Consider the following 10,573-nt stretch of genomic DNA (forward strand, 5'->3'; position numbering starts at 1 on the left):
AATAATAATAATAATAATAATAATAATAATAATGATAATAATAATAAGACTTAGACTCATGTAATCATGTTTATAGAAGTGATAATATGTTCAAAGATGATAATTTCTTAATATTTTGAGAGATTAATATTCAATTTTAGGTGTAGAAACACTCTGGTTTATAAAAAAACATTGCAATAATTTTCTTAAAGATATTCAATATTATAGTCTTAAAATTAGACAAACTATCTTAATTTTTTTTATAAACTAACATGTATTTATTATAAATAATTTAATTTTAAAAATAATATTTATTTTATTTTATTTATATATTATGTCTGGTTATTTTTTAATTTAAAGGTTTTAAAATATTTATATTTATTAAAATTTAAAATACCCGCCACTCACGTAAGACTTAAGGTTAAGTTTACGAGCTAAATAATTAAAATATATCCCGACGAAGGATGGACAATGACAACAAATTTGAACATTAAATAATTAATATTATATATAATTATTTGTATCTCTTTTATTATTTATTTTTGTTTTTACACTTATTTCAAAAAAAATTAAAACTAAAGAAACAACATTTTTTTCATTAGTTTTAGTCAATAATTAATCCGTAAATTTGGTATATGAGTGCGTGGTCGTGCTTCTCCTCTATCTAATTATGTTTAGTGAAATAGTAATGATAGTTGAATAAGTTCATGAAAAGGTATACATGCACCTGTCTTAGTTATATATACTACGTGAGACATACTGAGATTATAAAAATGAATTATTACTGAATTGGGCCGAACATTTATGTCTATGAATCCTGAGAAAGAAAGAGAGATTCTACAGGTGAGTAATTTCGTGGAATTAGGGACATCCCATGTTACTAAATTGGCAAACAAATCAAGTATCAGGAAGATGGGACCCTTCTCTTTCTCCATTCCCAGACTAAGTAATCATCATAATCGATCTGCTCCACTCTCATCTTCTTCTATCTAATAATCCCTTCCATGCTTGGCCGGCCTAGTTACTAATTTATTTTCACACCGAATTCCATTTTCATTTTGCCTCAACATCCTTTGACTTTCTTTGGTTATTTGGAGTTAATGAGTGACTTAAAAGTATAGGTTAAAAAGTTTTTAATGAAAAACATGGTAGAGCTAGGTGCATTGGAATAAGGTAAAATGTTTTAATAATACTTTGCCATATAAAAGCATTCCATAGTCTTTGATTCCTTGGCATTCTCTTTTGTTTATTTAATTCTCCTTGGAATATTAAATTTTTTTTTTTTTTTTTACTTTCTTTGATCAATCAATGAATCTCATAATTTCAACCTTTTTGGTTTACATAAAAATGTAAGACCGTCCACATGTAATAGGTAAAAAGGTAAAAACCCTACTATTTTTAATTTGATGTCCAATGACTTCATCTTTGTGCTTCAGATCGATCAAAGGGTGGCCGTTGATGGTTCTGAGAGAAGATGAACTGAGAGACAAAGAGAGTGGTCCATGTCCTCCTTTCTTTTTTGTATCCTTATGATGGGCATGTGTGTACGCAGATATAGGTCTAACTCATTGAGGTATCTCCAAAATGTGTTATCTTCAGATGAAAGAATAGTATTTATGTCACGTGCAAGACTGCATTATTTCTGTTTGGCCACTCCTAGTTTTCAATGATAGGAAATAATGAAATTGAGTTTTGAGAAGGAAAAAAAAAAAACAAAAAGCAAATAATTAAGTTCAGGATTGAGGAGTAAAATATCCACTGATACCTTCCGTTCCCAATAAACGCAGATGGGATAAGATTTGTCCAATTAGAGAAGACACAAAATCCTTTTTTATTTTTATTTTTATTTTTAAGAGGATCAATTCATTTTTCCGATAATTAATATTAATTTTGTTCATAATTATATTTTTCGTAAAGTCTCTTTTAATTAAATTTTTTTATAAATAAAATTAAAACATATAAAATTTACTTAAAATATCTGAATTAATTAATATCTCTCTAATCCACTACTTATTAAAAGACATGAAAATTCTGTTTGTATAAACGTGTTTGAATCTCCTCCTCACACTTGAATCTCTCCCACACTAACACTTTGTTTACTTATCCGGTCCCTTGGCTGTCTACCCCATGCACCCTTTTTTTTAATTAAAATATGGTTGTATTCCATAATATTTATTTGGTTCTTTAGTTAGATTGCGTCTTTTCCATGACTTAAAGACAAAACTCACCTCAATTTCCAGGTAGATTCAGACACCCTTTTCTGCTCCACCAAAGGTTGAACTGTGTGTTGTTTTAGTTTAAGTACATGTTAGAGTCTCGCCCATAATTATAGAGCCTAGTTTGGCCTTTTGTAAATTTCCATTATTAATTCTCTAATACAAACAACCATCTTTGTGTCATCTTACTCCAGGTATATGTGCTTAAATATTCTCTATCATGTCACATCCCTTTTGATCGGACGGTCCACACACACCGCAAAAAACAAACATGGAGTGCAATTAATTCCCAGAACAAAACTTGAAAATTGCACTTGCAGGCCCTGCAAATGATGATGAGACTCCCTTACATGTAAATGCCGAAACCTGAAATTTTTATTTTACTCGCGCAAAGATGTTGCTTGGCCTAGTGCAGGAATCCTTAAATATGAAGAAAGACACAGGCTTGGTTGGGTTAGGAATCTGCATGCCATGTTATAGTTTATTTGAGGGAAGAGATGGGGAACAAGACAAGCAAATGAGATATTTAAGGAAACTAGGGTAGGGAAAATGCAAAGGGAGGGGGGTAACCATGTAATAATATACACATAATAATATATATGAATACATACATACAGTGTGACAGAACCACAAATTTAATATTTTTCAATTCTGGGGGTTCTCATTCCCCAAGTAAAATCCCACACCAACTGGGTTTTGCAAGATCTATCCTAGCCTAAAGTCCCATGTCTTTCTTTTAGCAATAAATTGCATGAGGACACATACATTAACTTGGCCAAGTCTTTTTTTTTATAATAGAAATAATTTTAATATAATATGATCGGACACCCTTTCCAATACATTCTCAATTATCGAATAAATTTATTATAAAAAAAACATGATATCTATTTTTTTAATCAGTTACAATGAAAACCAAACAAGTTGAACTTAAAATCATATATTACTTCAATTTCGCATCCCTAGTGTGGTTAAAGAGTGATACTTATTAAATAAGTATGCAAGATCTACAAAGTTGTTATATATAATGACATAATAGTTAGATATTTTGTACTTGTACATAAAAAATGATCTATTTTCTTTGTGTGTGAAAATCTTTCTTTAGAGTTGGCAACAACAATCACAATACTACTGGAAGATTGATGTATTACCCGATAGACTAGGAATACGTGAGGCAAGAAAAAAACAAGCCAGCGAGCATGGTTTTGTCATTGAGATGCCATGATTGGTTTAACTTCAACTATATGTTGTCTTTTGTAAGAGATCAGAGAGACCGTTCCAGATTGTAATTGCTATAGTTCATTGTAGCATTGATGTATTCCAAAATCAACTTGTTAACAAAAGGCCAAGAACGATGTACACAATCTATTATCTTTGATACGCATCCTGCACCCGAGTTTATCGTACACTGAGACTAATAAACAACAATAGCTGCTCAATTAATAATATATACTTGAAACCAATCTAGTTAATTTTAAAATTACAATAAAAAAAAACTATTAAACCATTTAACAGCATAATTAAAGTTCGATCAGTTATTCTTTGACCAGTCTTAATTGACACGCCATGCATATGCTATTAGAATTCAGATTAACTTATCATATTTCGGACTAGGGACAAATGAATTAAATTAAATACACCTTTGGGTAAAAGGGTAAGTGGGCCAATTAGTTGGAGTCGATCTCACTTATAGAAATTATTAATATTAATGATTATAAATATAGTAATATGTTTGCATGTGGCCCTTTTCGAGTTAAAAAGCGTACAATGATCCCAGGCCAGATGCACCAATTTATATATTTATACGTATATGTGACCCTAAATCTCCAACAAAAGCAGTAAAGCATATTGAAAGGTATAGTCGAAACCCAACCAAATAAGAAACCAGAAAGTTGATGCCAAATTTCAATAATAATTTGGGTCACGCAATTCTCATTTTGTGTATTTTTGTTCCTAGCTTGAAGATAATTAATTAGTGGGGACCATTGTCCTCAAGTCTACATATACTTGAGCCATACTTGTCGTTATTGATGGACCATTAACTTTGGTAATAGTGCACAAATGCAAAGTGGACGATATGTTAGACTTTGATCACATAGGTAGGGACTCAAGTGTCACTAACCTTTCCATTGTCTTTGGACATTAATGATCAATCTTATCAGCATGATTAGTTCCAGGAGGGTCGGGTTTAACTAGCTAGCCAGCTAGATATGTTGAATTTTATCTATTGGAAGACTATGAGGAAAGCATATAGCAATAAAATCAAAATACGGTCCAAGTATATATTTGTAATTTGACCCACACCCCCGAGTGAAAGCAATGTAGAAAATTAACATAAAGTTAATTTGAATGCATTTTAGCACGCCAAATGGCAGGGCAAAAAAGATCGATGATTAAAGGGTCAATAATTAGCCATATATTGAAAAGTTTGGACCAAGGAATTATATATGCTAATGTCAGAACGTTGGATATTTGTGGTAATGAGTGGCTCAGTTTGCTGTTAATCCATTGTCGATCGTAAAATGGATGTTTGATTAGGACATATACCCATGATTTGGCTTATAAAAAGTATCATTAATCATGAGTTAACATAATTCAAATTGTAGGCATGCATGTCTAATATTTATTTCTTTTTAAGTGCACCATATTTTATTTGATTGTCGGCAAGCAAGCCAGTGCCCCACGCAACACCCCCTTTTTCTTTTAATTCTATTTTATTTTTTCTCTTCCTGCTAATAATTCATTGTGATGTATACACAAAACGGAGAAAGCAAGCATTGCAAGACTCTCCCTATTTTGATTCGTTAGTTATTATCGACAACAATTAAATAGTATATAAATAAAAAAATAATTTTCATTTTATAAATTAATTTTGTAAGATTAAATTAAACTTAAATCTATTATTTTAAAAAGTATTAAAATTATTTGAGATCGTTAAAAAAAGCACCTATTATTATAAAATTAAATTAAACTTAAATTTACTATTATAAAAATTTCTTTTTTTTTCTGTTTTTAATAATATCAATCTTAATTTGACATTAATTTGATGTTAAATTAAATAAAATCGTAGCTTTATAATTTTATAAAATAAAATATATCCTAACCTAACCTGATAGTTATTAATATTAAATTTTAAATTATTTGGATACTGATAAACATGTTATATAATTGTAAATACTTAAATTTTAAATACTATATGAAGGCAATGTGATGCGATATTATTAAATAATTTGAAATTATATAAAATATTGTAAATTTTATGAGCACTAATTTCAATTTTTGAGAGTCGAACTGATAAAAATTACTTTGTGTAAAGCACTGTTAAAGGTATCAAATATAGGTGGTTGGTTCAAGTCACACATGTTTGATCTACTTATATTCAAGGTCTGATCAGTTTCCAAAATTAAAATAGATAAGTCATAAGTCATGTGAATTTCACATGACTTTCTAAAATAGTTATATGATATTTATAAATTTGATTATTCCTATTTATAGATGTATAATATAGTCCTACAAAAATAATATTCTCCCTAGATATGTACCTCACACACACATATATATAGTCATTTCAATATTCATATCTTTTTGCAATAATTTTAACAATTTTAGTAGGATTAATTTAAATAAAGTTCATTTTATTTTCGTTCTTTCTATTATGATTATCTGATTTACTTCTCATTTGTGTGCGTGGGAACGTAATTATATTCTAATGTATGTTATAAATGCACTATATGTCATGTATAAATCAATATAAATCATCATTTTCAGACTGTTACATTTCTTAATGTCAATGGTAGGCATCATTCCACTAAGAAAAAGGGGGAAAAGCCGTTGATGTTAGGAAAGAAGGGAGAAATAGTATGTTTGACGAAAATATGAAAAGCTTGGTGGAGTTACATCAAGCTGAACTAATTAAATATTAATTCACGACAGTATAAGACCTAGGCTATAATTTAAATAGACATTCTTTAAGGAAACTGCTTTAGCTTGTGAATTTTATGCTATTTTAAATATTATGAAAGGAAAGGAAATGAAAGCAACACAATAAAATATAGTAATAAATTAAGAAAGAGAGAGGAGAGAAAGGTTAGGAATTTATGAATTTATCACCATAACCCAATAAAAAGAATTCTTTTTTTCCTTTATTCAATGTTAACCATTGTTTTAAGGGTAAGAATTAAGAAATCAATAAATAAATAATTATTAAAAATTATAATAAGAATTCACTATAGTATTAGTTAATTATTTATACTTTTTAATAAAAAAAATATTTCTAATTTCTTAACAATTGTTCTAAGGATAATGATAGTGAACTCATATTTACTTCTATAAAAATTGTATGAATAAATTAAACATTTTATTTATAATTTAATATAGCACCCCACAAGAATCATTTTGGTCTTTGTGTGTTGACGCATTTTATTTTTCATAATGTACAAACCACACTAGATCTGGGTTCCCTATATTTTTCAACCTAGAAAGTAGGCTAGTATTGAATCCAAACAACCGAATATATATCTGGCATGATGGAGTCACAGGTCCAAAGATTTAATGCAAGCAAAGACTAACAAAACACCCTATGCCTATAGCTATAGCAACAAACCAACATACATAAATACATAATCTAATGAAAATAAAGAAAAGATACCAAATAACAATTCCTGTAAGGCATATGTGTGCCAGAAACAGCTAGATGCTGCAACCTCTCAAAGCTCAGAAGAAGCTAACAAGTACTAATTAATAGATAAATATGTAAAACTCTATAATATATTAATTAAATGTATCATAAATGAACATAAAACAAATTGTGACACACAACAACAACAATATAAATTATTCATTATCTTTGTTTTTAATTTTTTTCACCCACGAAATTAAGATCTAAGATTTCTGCTAGCTAGGCTCTTATTTACCTACATGTGGAAGTGTGGAACTGTTTATGTAAATTTATCGAATATACCAAAAAACTTTGAATGGTGAAATCATGTTGTTGACTTATTTTTAGTTAATTAAAAAAGTAAAAGTTGGGTAAACCCTCCAAACCAAAGACGGTGAAAAAGAAATACTGTGGGTGGCGATTGGCAAAACAACGTATATAGAATAGAAGATGCCATGTGCCGTCGTGTCCTAAATAAATAAGGACAAAATTATAGGCGGTATTTTAAATAATTATACTGTGGGGTAAAAGGTTTTAAGTTTAAACATTGTGACATCATTGTTATTTTGATGGATTAAAAAAGTTTTTAATTAAAATTAAAGCTTGTACTTTATAAATTCATTTAAACAAAAGTTGACATTAAAAAACGGTGTTAAATATTGAAATAAAGCTTTAATTTTCATTAAGAATCAACATTTAGAACAATTATATTTTGTCTGGTGAAAATAAAATAAGAAAAAAAAATTGCGGATAGATAGGAAAGACATGTGAGAGTCTCCTTATTTCATAAGAGAAAAATAAAAATAAAAATCGAAAAAAAAATAGAATATGTATTACTTTTTCGTTCTCTTCTCTTATATAAGAAGAAAAAATAAAAATAAAAATTTACAGTTTTTTCATTACCTTTAATTTTGTCTACAACTCATTATTTTTAATTTATTTGTTTATAGATATCACAAGTATTTTTCTCGAGTTAAGTACAATTATTATAAACACATATATAATTTTGTATTTGCATATTTAATATAGTTGTATGTCCAAATTTAAATTCTAAATTACTAATTAAGCTCACGTAAATTGATTCACACATCTAATAATAATATTATTAATTAATTTGAATATATAATTGTCCATTAAATTAAAAAAAAAACTTTTTTTAAGCTTTCTTCCCTAATTTTGTCATACCAAACAATAGGAAGAAGCTTTAGCATATATAAGATCGGCGAGTCCACCATTTTCATTTTGTTTACACCCGTGAGTACATTTCTACGAAATTATAAATAAAAAAGAAAAGAAAAAGGAAACTTACAATCACAATAGCAACACTTCATATAATATCTTCAAGTATTCTTTAAAAATTTCCATAGAAATGATAGAATGTTTATTTTTATACAATAGGAAATAATTGTGTTTATTAAAAAAAATAGTTTACAGTTTAAATAGGGGGAGATCGCATTCCCTTGCAAGGTTAGGAAAACTATTGACCTCGATAAGAATTCATAGTGAAATTTATATATCGGTTACCAACAAGAAAAGAAAAATATGATCGATCATTGAATCTAAGTCTCAATTATTGTGAGCGAAAAATTCATGTGGATGTGTAAATCCTAATGCAATTTACTAAAACATGTTGGATAAATTTCTTTTTCAACCCACAAATATCTTGATTGACATATTACTCAACAACATCGTGACCTTTAATTTTTTAATAACTATAACTTAATTTTTTTTTTTTACTTTTTGCGATGAAAATAATTAGAAGAAAGTTGAGAATCTAGACAAAAGCAGAATCTTTAGCGACCACGTTGATAATTTATATTAAAAGGGACGATAATTTTGTTAAATATTATTAAGAGATGGTCGATGGGAGCATATATAATTTACTTTGTGCTATAGAATCTTATATATTTTAGCTCTATTTTGAACACTTGAAGGGTGTTAAATAATCCTTAAATTTACTTTTATTTCTCAGGACCTATCTTGTACTTAACTTTTCGATCTTGTCTCAAAAGAAAATATCGTTAAAGGGAAAAGAAGGCATGCGGGGTGGTGGGGATAAGCAAAAAGGGGCCCACGAAATCAATGCATAGTGATTTGGGGGTGCGGGCCCAATGGATGAGAAGCCCAAAGGAGTATTTTCGATCCTCCACTCTTGCCGTCTTCCCCTTTGTCAACCCTCTTTATTCATTCTTCACTGCTCTGTGTTGCTGCCATGCCATGCCATGCCATGCCTCTTTCTCATCTCATCTTTAGGCGTAACAAAAGGGTTGCAGAGAATGGTGATGGAATTGGGCAAACGGCACGTGCCACGTGATGGGTGTGGCGTCCTAGCGTAGTAGGGTCATAGGGCCGGATCTAGCCTTCTAGATGTGGGACCATTCCATGCATAGTAGATAGATAGATCCTTTGGCTGAGGCCCAATAGCGTGGTCCACTGGGCCCCAACAGGCCTGTTGCTTGTTTCTCACTATACTACACTCCTAATGAGAGTGATGCATGACGCCTCTTGGTTATAACTTGGCAACCAAGAACATCTATTTTGACTTGCCTTTTTAAGAAACGCTATGCATGCGCATGCGCACCGTATACGACATCATCAATTAATGAACCCTAGTTACTTACCACAACGTAAAAACAAATACCAAATCAACCCCACCTATTCAATTCTTATTTTCAATCATATTGGACTTCGTCTATGAATAACATTTTGAATTTGAATTTTGTTGATGAAAAATCTAAAGAGAAAAGAGAAGAAAAAAAAAATCCATGAGAAGCATGTGCGAGAGACCTTGCTTAATGGTTGATTGAGACGTTATAATGTGTTTTATAAAGACATAGATACGTAATGTTAAAATAATATTAAAAAAAAAAAAAAAAAGATTGATGATTAGATGATCTATGACTACCCGAATAATGATAGTAGTTTACATTCCACAACTTTGTATACGATGAACACGCAATGTTCGTTTAGTTTTAAGTTTGATAAGAGAGATTTTCACAAAATTAATTTTCAACTACTATTGGTTAGATGATCTATTATATTTTTGGGAAGTTGAAATTCTACATTGCAGCTTTTTTTTAAGAGATTTTTTTTTTAAAAAAAAATTGTATGTTGAGCACAACAATTTAAATTTGTAAATGTTTTTTTTAATGACTATTTTTTATGAAGTTGAAATTTTGAAATTTATAATTATTTTTCAATAACTATTTTTTTAAGTTGATTTGTTATATAAAAACTGATTACTTATTGCATTCAAATGAAGTTAATTATCTCAAAATCACTTTTCATTAAATTTATCCAAATAAAAATTTATTATAATTATAATCAATTATACATATAATTAATTATTAAAATAATTTAATTTTCACAAATTTTCTAAACATATTATATGATTGAAATTGTGTAAACTAATATAGATTACATATTCATATATATTAAAATGTGTTTTTTATTGGACGAAATGCACCTAATTTGATCAAACTTTTTAAGGCTTTTTTGTAAAGTTGGAAATGATAGATTTTCAGTCTTTTGAAACTTCAATTCATGGGATGAACTAATTATCTGAGATAGATCGGGATCAAGTAATAAGGGTGCAAATACAATTTTTTTTTTAATATAATTATAATTTTCTTATATTTTATTTTGAGATAAGATTAAAATTTTATACATTTTTAATTTTTTAATATTTTTAGTGAATAATATTTTGTGCACTAATTTAAATATT

The sequence above is a fragment of the Cajanus cajan genome, chromosome 7 (assembly GCF_000230855.2).
Source record: "Cajanus cajan strain Asha chromosome 7, NIPB_CcT2T_4, whole genome shotgun sequence".
Classification (NCBI taxonomy): domain Eukaryota; kingdom Viridiplantae; phylum Streptophyta; class Magnoliopsida; order Fabales; family Fabaceae; genus Cajanus; species Cajanus cajan.